This window comes from Rosa rugosa, chromosome 1, assembly GCF_958449725.1.
Source record: "Rosa rugosa chromosome 1, drRosRugo1.1, whole genome shotgun sequence".
Classification (NCBI taxonomy): domain Eukaryota; kingdom Viridiplantae; phylum Streptophyta; class Magnoliopsida; order Rosales; family Rosaceae; genus Rosa; species Rosa rugosa.
This window is the reverse complement of record NC_084820.1, coordinates 52,376,702-52,393,339: the sequence shown is the minus strand read 5'-3', so window position 1 is coordinate 52,393,339 and position 16,638 is coordinate 52,376,702. Positions and strand designations below refer to the sequence as shown.

The 16,638-nt window shown below is 39.2% G+C and overlaps 3 long non-coding RNA genes across 4 annotated transcripts; all 3 read right to left on the bottom strand.

Annotated features, from left to right (window-relative positions):
- Nucleotides 1-226: 226 nt before the first annotated feature.
- On the bottom strand, nt 227-3,834 carry LOC133725392 (uncharacterized). 2 transcript variants are annotated; one of them, XR_009854412.1, is made up of 4 exons: nt 3,101-3,834; nt 2,573-2,634; nt 1,395-1,481; nt 227-1,224 (listed from the first exon to the last, which is right to left on the bottom strand). It is a non-coding gene; the product is annotated as an uncharacterized LOC133725392 (long non-coding RNA). The 2 variants fall into 2 exon arrangements; XR_009854411.1 differs by having other exon boundaries at nt 227-1,481; nt 3,101-3,815.
- Nucleotides 3,835-5,661: 1,827 nt separating this feature from the next.
- LOC133740711 (uncharacterized) lies at nt 5,662-9,992 on the bottom strand. Its single transcript, XR_009861381.1, has 3 exons — nt 9,268-9,992; nt 8,740-8,801; nt 5,662-7,647 (listed from the first exon to the last, which is right to left on the bottom strand). It is a non-coding gene; the product is annotated as an uncharacterized LOC133740711 (long non-coding RNA).
- Nucleotides 9,993-11,828: 1,836 nt separating this feature from the next.
- On the bottom strand, nt 11,829-16,071 carry LOC133740704 (uncharacterized). Its single transcript, XR_009861378.1, has 3 exons — nt 15,435-16,071; nt 14,907-14,968; nt 11,829-13,814 (listed from the first exon to the last, which is right to left on the bottom strand). It is a non-coding gene; the product is annotated as an uncharacterized LOC133740704 (long non-coding RNA).
- Nucleotides 16,072-16,638: the final 567 nt, after the last annotated feature.

Here is a 16,638-nt window from a genome sequence, read left to right as displayed (position 1 = left end):
CTTGCAATAGTGACTGTTTAGGTCTTCCACAATTTTGTTTTCCTTAGCTAGTTGTTCTTTAATGTTTGGTGTGTTCTACTATGGAGGTTTTGGCTTCGTCCCCCTCTTTTTGTATCTATTTTTTCTTTATTAACATGGGGGTGGTAAGGAGGTTTCTTTGCCTCTCTTATCCCTCTTTTTGAGCCAAAAAAAAGAAGATGGTAAATGGACAAGTTATTGCAATAACTTATGGGCATAAAAATATCAGACCGATCTTTATTTTTGAGAAAATAGATAAGTAATTCCATGGCCAGAAGGCACGTACATCAAATGCTGTCAATTACCAAGAGTCTAGATGGCACAAGCCGCCAAGCAAAAGACAGGTGACCTTCACTGTTAACACATGTGCTCACTTATTGAGCCTAACTACAAGAAATCAAAGCCTCACTACTAACCTCTCATTGAATAGTAAACCTAGTCGCCTAGAGACTTCAATTAGTGTACAACTAGAGAAAACTTGAGATGAAAGTAGTAGAAGACCAGATTTCGAGTAATAGGCAAGAAGACCAGGAAAGCCTAAAACTTTCCTAAGCCCTTATCTCGAGAATCCTCCGTCGTTACCACTCTAGAGGATTTGCTAGAGGCACGAAAGTTCGTAATTCCCTAACAAACTTAGAGAGTACTAACCTAGGGTTCTAGAACAAGGTGAAAAAATAAAATAAAACTAAAGAACAGTCCAACTAGCCCAAGGAAGAAACAGCACCCTAGGCCCAACAGCTGGCCCAGCTCATTCCACCTCCACCTCCCTACGCTCAGATCGACGCGCACACACCGCAAGCAGCCATCGCCTCCACGCCATGTCGCAATCAGCCAATCATGTCGTCGCCGCCCAGCTTCAAGGAACCCCGCCAACAATACGTTGCCACCACTGAGAGGCCATCAACGAACCCCGAAAGCACCAGACCCGATCCAAAGCGGAAACTGATCCCCGATGCCCTAGAAAGATCAACCGCACCCTGTCAATGATGCTGCGTCGCCGCCTGGATCCAAAGCCAGCTCGCGCCGCCCTTTGAACCGGAAACCCACGACTGCCCAAGTCACAGAGAGGCTTCAAACCAGAACGAAAACTGACAGGACCCACCCCGGATTTCACCCTGAAATCCGAAGTGGCCCTGCGGGGCCCACCTTAGAAGAAATTCGACCAAAAATTTGGCGGAACTTCCCCTAAAATGGGCTACCCAAAACCTATAGAAAACATTTACACTTCTAAATCAAATCATCCTTATACTTCTGGAGCCACCCTGCTCCCCAACTCAACACCAATCTCCAATTCACAAAACACAAACCTCAACTTGAAAAACATAAATCCCATAGGTAATCAGAGCAATTCTAATAGAAAGGTAAATAATGACAACCTAACTCAAAGGCAACCGCGGAAGCTAGGCTGTTGACTATGCCTCAACTCCAATGTACGCCCGACCTCAACTAATTTCGCCTGCAAACTGGGCATTTGAAACCGAAGGGCCCAGGGGAAAGTAATTGAAAAAAAACACGTTAGCGTGAGTGGACAAAAATAAATAATTTAATATGAATAAAACAAAATAAAACTTCATACTTTCCCACATTTTTCGATATATAAAAAGAATCCGGATGCATGCAACATTTATAAAACACTTAAGAAAATAACCCGAAAAACGTTAAACTCCAGAAAACCGACTAGCCCCGCTAGTCACAACAACAGAGTAAAAGATTGAAATTTCAATACTCGAAAATATAAGTCCAGCCCCGCTGGTTAAGAAAACTCAGACTAGTCCCCGCTAGTCAAAAATAGTATAAGTAGGGGAAGATGATAGCCATACGAATAAGCCACTCAGGCTTGGTTGGGTGATAGCCTCCCAGGCTAAAGAACTCCCATAACTCCCGTAATATACCCTTACGCCACTAAGTGTAGCGATAGGATACTGGGCTACAGAATTACTGTCACAGAGACAGTAACCTGCGCCACAAAGGCGGAAGGGCTACGGTGATCCCATCACCGCGCCACAAAGGCGGAAAATCAATGCTAGCATGATAAAATCACCCCTCAGTATGGCACAGGGAAACATAACCGAAAATCCAGTAAATCCAAAATACATAAGGCTTCCCCCATCTCTCATAAAAGAATTTCCAACGACGTGTCCCACACGCCAAAAGTATCTCCAAATCAATAGTAGAAAAGCGAGATCAAACAAAATCACAATTCTCAAACCGAAATCATTACTAAGGCATTCCCAATGCCAAAACCAAAGATCGAATAAATAAACAAGAAATAATTCCATCGAAATCCCATTTCGAAACTCCTTTAAAAGTCTCAAATCGAAATAAAATATAATTAGAGAATAATTCCGGAAATAACCTCGGAAATAAGATAATTCACCATTAAGATTATAAATCAAAAGCAATTTCGGAAACGAATCAATAATGAAAGTATTTATATGAGATAATACGAAATCAATTTATAATCTCATACTCGAAATGTAAATTGATGAATAAATAGAGCATACTTTAAGAAATAATGCATGCATCAATTACTTAAAAACAAAAGTCCACTCACAGTACTATTCCGACGATCACGTATACGAGTTCCTTCATCGAGCCAGGGCTCGGTACGACATCCTGTACACGATTATATTCCGTGAATAATTATTCAACAATTTAATATAATTCCTAAACTCAATTCCTCATAAATTACATCTCCCATTCTCCTCGGATTCAGCCCAATTTATACCACTAATACCAATTCGTTAATTTAAAGGTTCCAAAGCAGAACCGAGAGATATCCGACGGTCGGATTCTCGTAATTCGATAATCGAAATCCTAAACTTCAAAAATTCATAATTAATTCCAAGCTTCTCCAAAATTCACCAAACTTCACATACAAGCTCTATGATAATTATAGAATTTAACTAGCCAAAAATTTAAATTAAAAAGCTACCCTAGCCACCGCTACCACCGCCCACAGTGGCGGCGCCGCCGCCACCGCCACCATCTCCGATGGCCACCAAAATTTGGCAGTAGCACCTTCTCAACACACCCATTAATTCTTTCAACTGTGACCAAGTTAGAAAATGAGCGGAAGTACCTCAACAATTAAAGAGAAGTTTGAACCCGAATTGTGAATAGTAACTCGGAATTTCAAACCTTCGATTCGACCTCCACACTGCAAATCGTGGCTCAAGGCTAGGGGCAACATGATCCTTGGGAAAAACCGCTCCTTCGACGCCGGTTTGGTGGCCGGAGACGGCCGGAATCGGAAGATATCGCCGGAAATGATAACTGCTACAGTAATCTTCTTGGCTCCAAATCGAGCTCCTCCGGCCAAATCTCTGCAAAACACCACCACATATGCAACAAGGGGGAGGAGGCGAGTCTACTGACACCAAGCTTGCACCACCAGGTGGCCGGAAAAAGAGAGAAGGCCGGAGCTGCAGATCGCCGAAAGAGAGAGGAAAGCACGGGGAGGAGGAGAGAGAGAGGAAAAGAAAGTTACCGGCCCCCAACAGTAAAAATTCAAATTTATACTTTCTACCAATAAACAGTAACTTTACTATTTCGCTTATAACTTTCACATCCGAACTCCAATTTTTACGCACCACATATGCACGCGCTCGAGTTAACGTCCTCTACAACTTTCATGAAGGAAATTTTCTCAAATTTTGGCCCGATCAAAAAGTCAACTTTTAGGGCCACTAAAAGTACTTAAACGACAGTAAAAGTGAAAATAACGGTCGTTTACCGTCCAACTAACTTGTAAATTGGTAATTTAAGATACGGGACGTTACATTCTCCCCTCCTTATAAAAATTTCGCCCTCGAAATTTCATGCCGATTAGAACATAAACAGCACAGCAATTAATTCAAAAATATCACAATCTCGAAACTTGTCACTCTTCCCTTAAATTAAACTTTCCTTTTCGTAACCTCAAATCGGCAATCAACAAAACTCTGATGATCTCCACTAGCCCTACATAGGATATTTCCACCCAACTGTATGACAAAACCTCACAACTACATCATTACAGATACAACATTGTTGAAAGTTCCCAACTCTGTATATACCAGATTCTTTAATGGACTACAAGGTTTCCAACACTAATTAATACTCCAAATCTGGTTCAAGAATTAATCAACTAGAAAAGAATTTCAATACTTGAAATAAACAATTCGTAATCTGAAACCTTGTCCGTCACAATAATTCAATCGATTCCATAGTAACCCCGCTGAACTTAACCATCCCACAAGAAAAGTTTACCCCCATTCGTGATGTTGTCGGAATTTCAAAACTTGTCGACTCTTCCTCTAGTTAAGTTTTCTTTTACAACCTCAAATCAACTACTTTAACAATCAATAGAATCTCCGGCAAACCCAACAACACAAACAAGAATAAAACATGCTTATAACCCCAAATTAACAACACTCAAGTCGAAGCACTTGTCTTGCCTAATAACGTAGCAACACAATCTCACAAATACATGAATTTCGGCGTCAAGAATTTCGTGTCCGCCAATAGCCATGACGCAAGGTATCAGCATCACAAACCATTCGGTTGGAACAGTAGCATTCACAGAATTCTCATATAACTCGTACGGGGAAGATCTAACCCGTTCACTAACAACGTCGTGAAAATACATTGACCCACATTTAATACGTTCTCAATTCGTATAGGGGTTTGTGGGAAAGTCTAGCCGCTAATAAAACACCATAAGATATTCGCAGATACCCCACAAGTCTAAAACTACCAATTTCCTTAACCACCACAGGACCACACTTTCATTTTGTCCGTTTGTGCCTAGATTTCTAGTCAAATGTCGTTTACGTAAATATCCCACAATTGTCAAAAGTAACGTAGGATAACTTTGATTAGACCGATAAGTTCCTATTCAAATAGTTTCTTCGGCTATCTTAAGACAATACTCTTTGAGTGCGACGTTTCCAATCAGGCTTAAATTCTTGTACGAATGCTGCTACCATAGCGTTCCACCCTTTTCTTTGTGTTTTCAAATTGTATTAATCCAACAACCAACTACAGACTACTTAAACATAGTCATCCCTTCATCCTTGACTTAAAATTGACATTTTTTGGCAACAACCGTCTATTACTGAGCTGACAAAAAAATAAGGTGGTTAAAGATCCACTCTCCTAATAATACTTATTTAACAAAAATTCTAGTTACATCGACAACCTCAATTACCATACCACACGAACAATTATTACGTCCAAATATCTCAAGCCTCATCTTAGTTCCTTTAATAGAATCTCATAAGAAACAATGAGATCAAAAATTTTCTGCATAAATTACTCCTTTTTCAAATTAAATGTAGACAGCAGCTTATCAAATTCAATCAATTGTTATGCAACTACTGCGGACCTATAATTTCTCAAACTGCCAATTTTTCAAATCCACGAGATCAGAAAGGATAAAACCTTATGGAACAGAAACGAACCACTTTTCCCCTTTTTGCATAAAATTTTTATATTCCCATTACATTCGAATAGAAAGCTAGAAGTCTGCAAATTCACCTTTCTAATAATCAAACTTTGCTTTGACCTTCCAATGGTCCAATCAATATTCAGAAATTTCACAATTCTACAAGGAAAAACCCTTTTTAAGAGAACACTGGACGAAACACAATCCCACGAAATTTAAAAACTTAGGCTCTCGTGAGTAAGAAACCGAGGTCTTCAAATTCAGTTGATATTTCTAATATAAAACTGCTTAGCTCAAAATGGAACATAATCTCGAGGAATGTTTTGGCACTTAAGATTTAGTCCCCCTCAATTTATGCACATAGTTCGATCTTGAGATATGCAAACACTTTTATGCCAACCTCAATTTGCTTCACCCAATATAATTAAACAAACTGGTCAATTCTTTAACTTCAAATATTTCCGGAACCAACTAGAAAACTTATTTCCATAAAGTTACTCTACTAACAATGCTTATAAAGTCACTACCAAACTGTCGATCAAAAGTTCCACCAAAACATATCGCAATTAATCTCCAAGACTTCACTAATCAAAACTCGAATTACATTCCGTATCATAAAGTAATCCCACTCGAAATACTACAAATATCTGGCGATGTCATCTTAAAAAAAAAAATCTCTGATATTACATTCCACCATCTCAATAAACATATAAATAAAAGGACACCTGTTGGCACGATATTACATACTAAAGGTTGATTCTAATTCTACTAGTTAGAAATATGGACCGAAGTCATAACTTTATAGTAAAACTTTAATCATTTCCTCGATTCCTCAAACTTCCACCACATATTAGCTTCAAAAACCCACTTTTTATCCGTTTTCCCATACATTTGGCCAATTATAAATCAAAGTATCTAGAATTCACATTCTTCTAATCCAAACAAAGCTATCAATTGTTTCAGTCAAGTCAACAACCCAAAATGACTCGTTCCACTTATAATCTCCTATCCACTGTTATCACCTCCACTCCTTATTTACCATCCTCAGTGACCACAGTCACTAGAAAACATGGCATCCAGCTATACAACTCAGAATATTTATTCAATTTTCCTCCGCTGTCTACCAAAAGGTAATACGTTCACAATTCCCACATAAATTGTCCAATTGAAGAAATTCCAGTCCAGATTTACCTACAATCGGTTTCTTGCACTAAGATTCTCAAGGGACCTCCCATCAACTTCCCAAAGTATTTTATAAACTGCTCTACAATCAATCACCTCACAACACACGTTTGCTTAAACTTGGTTCCAAACAGAACCACCATAATTACCGATTCTATTTCCACCAACAATCATGATTTTGAATTAATTACAGTCTCTAAAGATAGGTCAAACCGTAGTTGCTCATTTCCAGAAATGAAACACACCATCAAACTCCGGTCTCGTACCCTAAACCATGTTCCAATAATCCGTTGACATCGAGGAAAAGTTACTCTCAACATTTCCTCGAATCACATTTCATAGCACAACACAACCAGGTAGAGTGCTATTACCCTACCACAACCGGACAAGTATAAGACATGAAGACAATCCGATACACAGTGAAGTTCCTATGAGGTCGGCGTACACGAGGCATAGTACTTGAAGGAAATACCCACTAGACATGTACCTTACACACTTGATGAATACCACAGCACCGAAGAGTACACGATGGGGAACCGCTGCAGTCGGGCCATCACTCGGGAGGTACTGGGCAACACCTAGCATATAAGGTAACAGAATAGAAACGAGTCTACAGAATCTACAACCTAATGCTCTGATACCAACTGACAGGACCCACCCCGGATTTCACCCTGAAATCCGAAGTGGCCCTGCGGGGCCCACCTTAGAAGAAATTCGACCAAAAATTTGGCGGAACTTCCCCTAAAATGAGCTACCCAAAACCTATAGAAAACATTTACACTTCTAAATCAAATCATCCTTATACTTCTGGAGCCACCCTGCTCCCCAACTCAACACCAATCTCCAATTCACAAAACACAAACCTCAACTTGAAAAACATAAATCCCATAGGTAATCAGAGCAATTCTAATAGAAAGGTAAATAATGACAACCTAACTCAAAGGCAACCGCGGAAGCTAGGCTGTTGACTATGCCTCAACTCCAATGTACGCCCGACCTCAACTAATTTCGCCTGCAAACTGGGCATTTGAAACCGAAGGGCCCAGGGGAAAGTAATTGAAAAAAAAACACGTTAGCGTGAGTGGACAAAAATAAATAATTTAATATGAATAAAACAAAATAAAACTTCATACTTTCCCACATTTTTCGATATATAAAAAGAATCCGGATGCATGCAACATTTATAAAACACTTAAGAAAATAACCCGAAAAACGTTAAACTCCAGAAAACCGACTAGCCCCGCTAGTCACAACAACAGAGTAAAAGATTGAAATTTCAATACTCGAAAATATAAGTCCAGCCCCGCTGGTTAAGAAAACTCAGACTAGTCCCCGCTAGTCAAAAATAGTATAAGTAGGGGAAGATGATAGCCATACGAATAAGCCACTCAGGCTTGGTTGGGTGATAGCCTCCCAGGCTAAAGAACTCCCATAACTCCCGTAATATACCCTTACGCCACTAAGTGTAGCGATAGGATACTGGGCTACAGAATTACTGTCACAGAGACAGTAACCTGCGCCACAAAGGCGGAAGGGCTACGGTGATCCCATCACCGCGCCACAAAGGCGGAAAATCAATGCTAGCATGATAAAATCACCCCTCAGTATGGCACAGGGAAACATAACCGAAAATCCAGTAAATCCAAAATACATAAGGCTTCCCCCATCTCTCATAAAAGAATTTCCAACGACGTGTCCCACACGCCAAAAGTATCTCCAAATCAATAGTAGAAAAGCGAGATCAAACAAAATCACAATTCTCAAACCGAAATCATTACTAAGGCATTCCCAATGCCAAAACCAAAGATCGAATAAATAAACAAGAAATAATTCCATCGAAATCCCATTTCGAAACTCCTTTAAAAGTCTCAAATCGAAATAAAATATAATTAGAGAATAATTCCGGAAATAACCTCGGAAATAAGATAATTCACCATTAAGATTATAAATCAAAAGCAATTTCGGAAACGAATCAATAATGAAAGTATTTATATGAGATAATACGAAATCAATTTATAATCTCATACTCGAAATGTAAATTGATGAATAAATAGAGCATACTTTAAGAAATAATGCATGCATCAATTACTTAAAAACAAAAGTCCACTCACAGTACTATTCCGACGATCACGTATACGAGTTCCTTCATCGAGCCAGGGCTCGGTACGACATCCTGTACACGATTATATTCCGTGAATAATTATTCAACAATTTAATATAATTCCTAAACTCAATTCCTCATAAATTACATCTCCCATTCTCCTCGGATTCAGCCCAATTTATACCACTAATACCAATTCGTTAATTTAAAGGTTCCAAAGCAGAACCGAGAGATATCTGACGGTCGGATTCTCGTAATTCGATAATCGAAATCCTAAACTTCAAAAATTCATAATTAATTCCAAGCTTCTCCAAAATTCACCAAACTTCACATACAAGCTCTATGATAATTATAGAATTTAACTAGCCAAAAATTTAAATTAAAAAGCTACCCTAGCCACCGCTACCACCGCCCACAGTGGCGGCGCCGCCGCCACCGCCACCATCTCCGATGGCCACCAAAATTTGGCAGTAGCACCTTCTCAACACACCCATTAATTCTTTCAACTGTGACCAAGTTAGAAAATGAGCGGAAGTACCTCAACAATTAAAGAGAAGTTTGAACCCGAATTGTGAATAGTAACTCGGAATTTCAAACCTTCGATTCGACCTCCACACTGCAAATCGTGGCTCAAGGCTAGGGGCAACATGATCCTTGGGAAAAACCGCTCCTTCGACGCCGGTTTGGTGGCCGGAGACGGCCGGAATCGGAAGATATCGCCGGAAATGATAACTGCTACAGTAATCTTCTTGGCTCCAAATCGAGCTCCTCCGGCCAAATCTCTGCAAAACACCACCACATATGCAACAAGGGGGAGGAGGCGAGTCTACTGACACCAAGCTTGCACCACCAGGTGGCCGGAAAAAGAGAGAAGGCCGGAGCTGCAGATCGCCGAAAGAGAGAGGAAAGCACGGGGAGGAGGAGAGAGAGAGGAAAAGAAAGTTACCGGCCCCCAACAGTAAAAATTCAAATTTATACTTTCTACCAATAAACAGTAACTTTACTATTTCGCTTATAACTTTCACATCCGAACTCCAATTTTTACGCACCACATATGCACGCGCTCGAGTTAACGTCCTCTACAACTTTCATGAAGGAAATTTTCTCAAATTTTGGCCCGATCAAAAAGTCAACTTTTAGGGCCACTAAAAGTACTTAAACGACAGTAAAAGTGAAAATAACGGTCGTTTACCGTCCAACTAACTTGTAAATTGGTAATTTAAGATACGGGACGTTACATTCTCCCCTCCTTATAAAAATTTCGCCCTCGAAATTTCATGCCGATTAGAACATAAACAGCACAGCAATTAATTCAAAAATATCACAATCTCGAAACTTATCACTCTTCCCTTAAATTAAACTTTCCTTTTCGTAACCTCAAATCGGCAATCAACAAAACTCTGATGATCTCCACTAGCCCTACATAGGATATTTCCACCCAACTGTATGACAAAACCTCACAACTACATCATTACAGATACAACATTGTTGAAAGTTCCCAACTCTGTATATACCAGATTCTTTAATGGACTACAAGGTTTCCAACACTAATTAATACTCCAAATCTGGTTCAAGAATTAATCAACTAGAAAAGAATTTCAATACTTGAAATAAACAATTCGTAATCTGAAACCTTGTCCGTCACAATAATTCAATCGATTCCATAGTAACCCCGCTGAACTTAACCATCCCACAAGAAAAGTTTACCCCCATTCGTGATGTTGTCGGAATTTCAAAACTTGTCGACTCTTCCTCTAGTTAAGTTTTCTTTTACAACCTCAAATCAACTACTTTAACAATCAATAGAATCTCCGGCAAACCCAACAACACAAACAAGAATAAAACATGCTTATAACCCCAAATTAACAACACTCAAGTCGAAGCACTTGTCTTGCCTAATAACGTAGCAACACAATCTCACAAATACATGAATTTCGGCGTCAAGAATTTCGTGTCCGCCAATAGCCATGACGCAAGGTATCAGCATCACAAACCATTCGGTTGGAACAGTAGCATTCACAGAATTCTCATATAACTCGTACGGGGAAGATCTAACCCGTTCACTAACAACGTCGTGAAAATACATTGACCCACATTTAATACGTTCTCAATTCGTATAGGGGTTTGTGGGAAAGTCTAGCCGCTAATAAAACACCATAAGATATTCGCAGATACCCCACAAGTCTAAAACTACCAATTTCCTTAACCACCACAGGACCACACTTTCATTTTGTCCGTTTGTGCCTAGATTTCTAGTCAAATGTCGTTTACGTAAATATCCCACAATTGTCAAAAGTAACGTAGGATAACTTTGATTAGACCGATAAGTTCCTATTCAAATAGTTTCTTCGGCTATCTTAAGACAATACTCTTTGAGTGCGACGTTTCCAATCAGGCTTAAATTCTTGTACGAATGCTGCTACCATAGCGTTCCACCCTTTTCTTTGTGTTTTCAAATTGTATTAATCCAACAACCAACTACAGACTACTTAAACATAGTCATCCCTTCATCCTTGACTTAAAATTGACATTTTTTGGCAACAACCGTCTATTACTGAGCTGACAAAAAAATAAGGTGGTTAAAGATCCACTCTCCTAATAATACTTATTTAACAAAAATTCTAGTTACATCGACAACCTCAATTACCATACCACACGAACAATTATTACGTCCAAATATCTCAAGCCTCATCTTAGTTCCTTTAATAGAATCTCATAAGAAACAATGAGATCAAAAATTTTCTGCATAAATTACTCCTTTTTCAAATTAAATGTAGACAGCAGCTTATCAAATTCAATCAATTGTTATGCAACTACTGCGGACCTATAATTTCTCAAACTGCCAATTTTTCAAATCCACGAGATCAGAAAGGATAAAACCTTATGGAACAGAAACGAACCACTTTTCCCCTTTTTGCATAAAATTTTTATATTCCCATTACATTCGAATAGAAAGCTAGAAGTCTGCAAATTCACCTTTCTAATAATCAAACTTTGCTTTGACCTTCCAATGGTCCAATCAATATTCAGAAATTTCACAATTCTACAAGGAAAAACCCTTTTTAAGAGAACACTGGACGAAACACAATCCCACGAAATTTAAAAACTTAGGCTCTCGTGAGTAAGAAACCGAGGTCTTCAAATTCAGTTGATATTTCTAATATAAAACTGCTTAGCTCAAAATGGAACATAATCTCGAGGAATGTTTTGGCACTTAAGATTTAGTCCCCCTCAATTTATGCACATAGTTCGATCTTGAGATATGCAAACACTTTTATGCCAACCTCAATTTGCTTCACCCAATATAATTAAACAAACTGGTCAATTCTTTAACTTCAAATATTTCCGGAACCAACTAGAAAACTTATTTCCATAAAGTTACTCTACTAACAATGCTTATAAAGTCACTACCAAACTGTCGATCAAAAGTTCCACCAAAACATATCGCAATTAATCTCCAAGACTTCACTAATCAAAACTCGAATTACATTCCGTATCATAAAGTAATCCCACTCGAAATACTACAAATATCTGGCGATGTCATCTTAAAAAAAAAAATCTCTGATATTACATTCCACCATCTCAATAAACATATAAATAAAAGGACACCTGTTGGCACGATATTACATACTAAAGGTTGATTCTAATTCTACTAGTTAGAAATATGGACCGAAGTCATAACTTTATAGTAAAACTTTAATCATTTCCTCGATTCCTCAAACTTCCACCACATATTAGCTTCAAAAACCCACTTTTTATCCGTTTTCCCATACATTTGGCCAATTATAAATCAAAGTATCTAGAATTCACATTCTTCTAATCCAAACAAAGCTATCAATTGTTTCAGTCAAGTCAACAACCCAAAATGACTCGTTCCACTTATAATCTCCTATCCACTGTTATCACCTCCACTCCTTATTTACCATCCTCAGTGACCACAGTCACTAGAAAACATGGCATCCAGCTATACAACTCAGAATATTTATTCAATTTTCCTCCGCTGTCTACCAAAAGGTAATACGTTCACAATTCCCACATAAATTGTCCAATTGAAGAAATTCCAGTCCAGATTTACCTACAATCGGTTTCTTGCACTAAGATTCTCAAGGGACCTCCCATCAACTTCCCAAAGTATTTTATAAACTGCTCTACAATCAATCACCTCACAACACACGTTTGCTTAAACTTGGTTCCAAACAGAACCACCATAATTACCGATTCTATTTCCACCAACAATCATGATTTTGAATTAATTACAGTCTCTAAAGATAGGTCAAACCGTAGTTGCTCATTTCCAGAAATGAAACACACCATCAAACTCCGGTCTCGTACCCTAAACCATGTTCCAATAATCCGTTGACATCGAGGAAAAGTTACTCTCAACATTTCCTCGAATCACATTTCATAGCACAACACAACCAGGTAGAGTGCTATTACCCTACCACAACCGGACAAGTATAAGACATGAAGACAATCCGATACACAGTGAAGTTCCTATGAGGTCGGCGTACACGAGGCATAGTACTTGAAGGAAATACCCACTAGACATGTACCTTACACACTTGATGAATACCACAGCACCGAAGAGTACACGATGGGGAACCGCTGCAGTCGGGCCATCACTCGGGAGGTACTGGGCAACACCTAGCATATAAGGTAACAGAATAGAAACGAGTCTACAGAATCTACAACCTAATGCTCTGATACCAACTGACAGGACCCACCCCGGATTTCACCCTGAAATCCGAAGTGGCCCTGCGGGGCCCACCTTAGAAGAAATTCGACCAAAAATTTGGCGGAACTTCCCCTAAAATGAGCTACCCAAAACCTATAGAAAACATTTACACTTCTAAATCAAATCATCCTTATACTTCTGGAGCCACCCTGCTCCCCAACTCAACACCAATCTCCAATTCACAAAACACAAACCTCAACTTGAAAAACATAAATCCCATAGGTAATCAGAGCAATTCTAATAGAAAGGTAAATAATGACAACCTAACTCAAAGGCAACCGCGGAAGCTAGGCTGTTGACTATGCCTCAACTCCAATGTACGCCCGACCTCAACTAATTTCGCCTGCAAACTGGGCATTTGAAACCGAAGGGCCCAGGGGAAAGTAATTGAAAAAAAAACACGTTAGCGTGAGTGGACAAAAATAAATAATTTAATATGAATAAAACAAAATAAAACTTCATACTTTCCCACATTTTTCGATATATAAAAAGAATCCGGATGCATGCAACATTTATAAAACACTTAAGAAAATAACCCGAAAAACGTTAAACTCCAGAAAACCGACTAGCCCCGCTAGTCACAACAACAGAGTAAAAGATTGAAATTTCAATACTCGAAAATATAAGTCCAGCCCCGCTGGTTAAGAAAACTCAGACTAGTCCCCGCTAGTCAAAAATAGTATAAGTAGGGGAAGATGATAGCCATACGAATAAGCCACTCAGGCTTGGTTGGGTGATAGCCTCCCAGGCTAAAGAACTCCCATAACTCCCGTAATATACCCTTACGCCACTAAGTGTAGCGATAGGATACTGGGCTACAGAATTACTGTCACAGAGACAGTAACCTGCGCCACAAAGGCGGAAGGGCTACGGTGATCCCATCACCGCGCCACAAAGGCGGAAAATCAATGCTAGCATGATAAAATCACCCCTCAGTATGGCACAGGGAAACATAACCGAAAATCCAGTAAATCCAAAATACATAAGGCTTCCCCCATCTCTCATAAAAGAATTTCCAACGACGTGTCCCACACGCCAAAAGTATCTCCAAATCAATAGTAGAAAAGCGAGATCAAACAAAATCACAATTCTCAAACCGAAATCATTACTAAGGCATTCCCAATGCCAAAACCAAAGATCGAATAAATAAACAAGAAATAATTCCATCGAAATCCCATTTCGAAACTCCTTTAAAAGTCTCAAATCGAAATAAAATATAATTAGAGAATAATTCCGGAAATAACCTCGGAAATAAGATAATTCACCATTAAGATTATAAATCAAAAGCAATTTCGGAAACGAATCAATAATGAAAGTATTTATATGAGATAATACGAAATCAATTTATAATCTCATACTCGAAATGTAAATTGATGAATAAATAGAGCATACTTTAAGAAATAATGCATGCATCAATTACTTAAAAACAAAAGTCCACTCACAGTACTATTCCGACGATCACGTATACGAGTTCCTTCATCGAGCCAGGGCTCGGTACGACATCCTGTACACGATTATATTCCGTGAATAATTATTCAACAATTTAATATAATTCCTAAACTCAATTCCTCATAAATTACATCTCCCATTCTCCTCGGATTCAGCCCAATTTATACCACTAATACCAATTCGTTAATTTAAAGGTTCCAAAGCAGAACCGAGAGATATCCGACGGTCGGATTCTCGTAATTCGATAATCGAAATCCTAAACTTCAAAAATTCATAATTAATTCCAAGCTTCTCCAAAATTCACCAAACTTCACATACAAGCTCTATGATAATTATAGAATTTAACTAGCCAAAAATTTAAATTAAAAAGCTACCCTAGCCACCGCTACCACCGCCCACAGTGGCGGCGCCGCCGCCACCGCCACCATCTCCGATGGCCACCAAAATTTGGCAGTAGCACCTTCTCAACACACCCATTAATTCTTTCAACTGTGACCAAGTTAGAAAATGAGCGGAAGTACCTCAACAATTAAAGAGAAGTTTGAACCCGAATTGTGAATAGTAACTCGGAATTTCAAACCTTCGATTCGACCTCCACACTGCAAATCGTGGCTCAAGGCTAGGGGCAACATGATCCTTGGGAAAAACCGCTCCTTCGACGCCGGTTTGGTGGCCGGAGACGGCCGGAATCGGAAGATATCGCCGGAAATGATAACTGCTACAGTAATCTTCTTGGCTCCAAATCGAGCTCCTCCGGCCAAATCTCTGCAAAACACCACCACATATGCAACAAGGGGGAGGAGGCGAGTCTACTGACACCAAGCTTGCACCACCAGGTGGCCGGAAAAAGAGAGAAGGCCGGAGCTGCAGATCGCCGAAAGAGAGAGGAAAGCACGGGGAGGAGGAGAGAGAGAGGAAAAGAAAGTTACCGGCCCCCAACAGTAAAAATTCAAATTTATACTTTCTACCAATAAACAGTAACTTTACTATTTCGCTTATAACTTTCACATCCGAACTCCAATTTTTACGCACCACATATGCACGCGCTCGAGTTAACGTCCTCTACAACTTTCATGAAGGAAATTTTCTCAAATTTTGGCCCGATCAAAAAGTCAACTTTTAGGGCCACTAAAAGTACTTAAACGACAGTAAAAGTGAAAATAACGGTCGTTTACCGTCCAACTAACTTGTAAATTGGTAATTTAAGATACGGGACGTTACAAAAACCAGATCCCGTTGTCGACTTCGGGTTACTGCAAATCCTAGAAGCCAGAGAATCGTAGACCACCATCACCCGTCCGGCAGCCTCCCAACGACGACGAGGCAAGCCCCATGCCGATGATGAAAGCCATCGGACGAGAGGAACTCGGCTAAATCTCGACCAAGCTTGTATGCGTGCGGCGCCTTCGAGTACTAGGGTTTTTTTGTCTGTTTGGTGTATTATCAGATCGATCTTTAAACTTGATGTAATAGGGATTTAGTGATCTTTAATTTTTCTTTCATTTTGATACGAATCAGGTTGTGGGTGTCCTACTCATATGAGTTATATAAAACTTTTAAGGACTGAATCTTTCTGATTTGAATAAGAAAGTGGCTGCCTCTTCTATAACTTTGAAAGGATTAAATCAAAATAAAATATTTGAGTAGAATGTGTCTTGTGTTATGACATTTAAAAGTTCTATCTGAATGGTCTGAAATCTGAATAATTTTTATGATTAAGTGGCG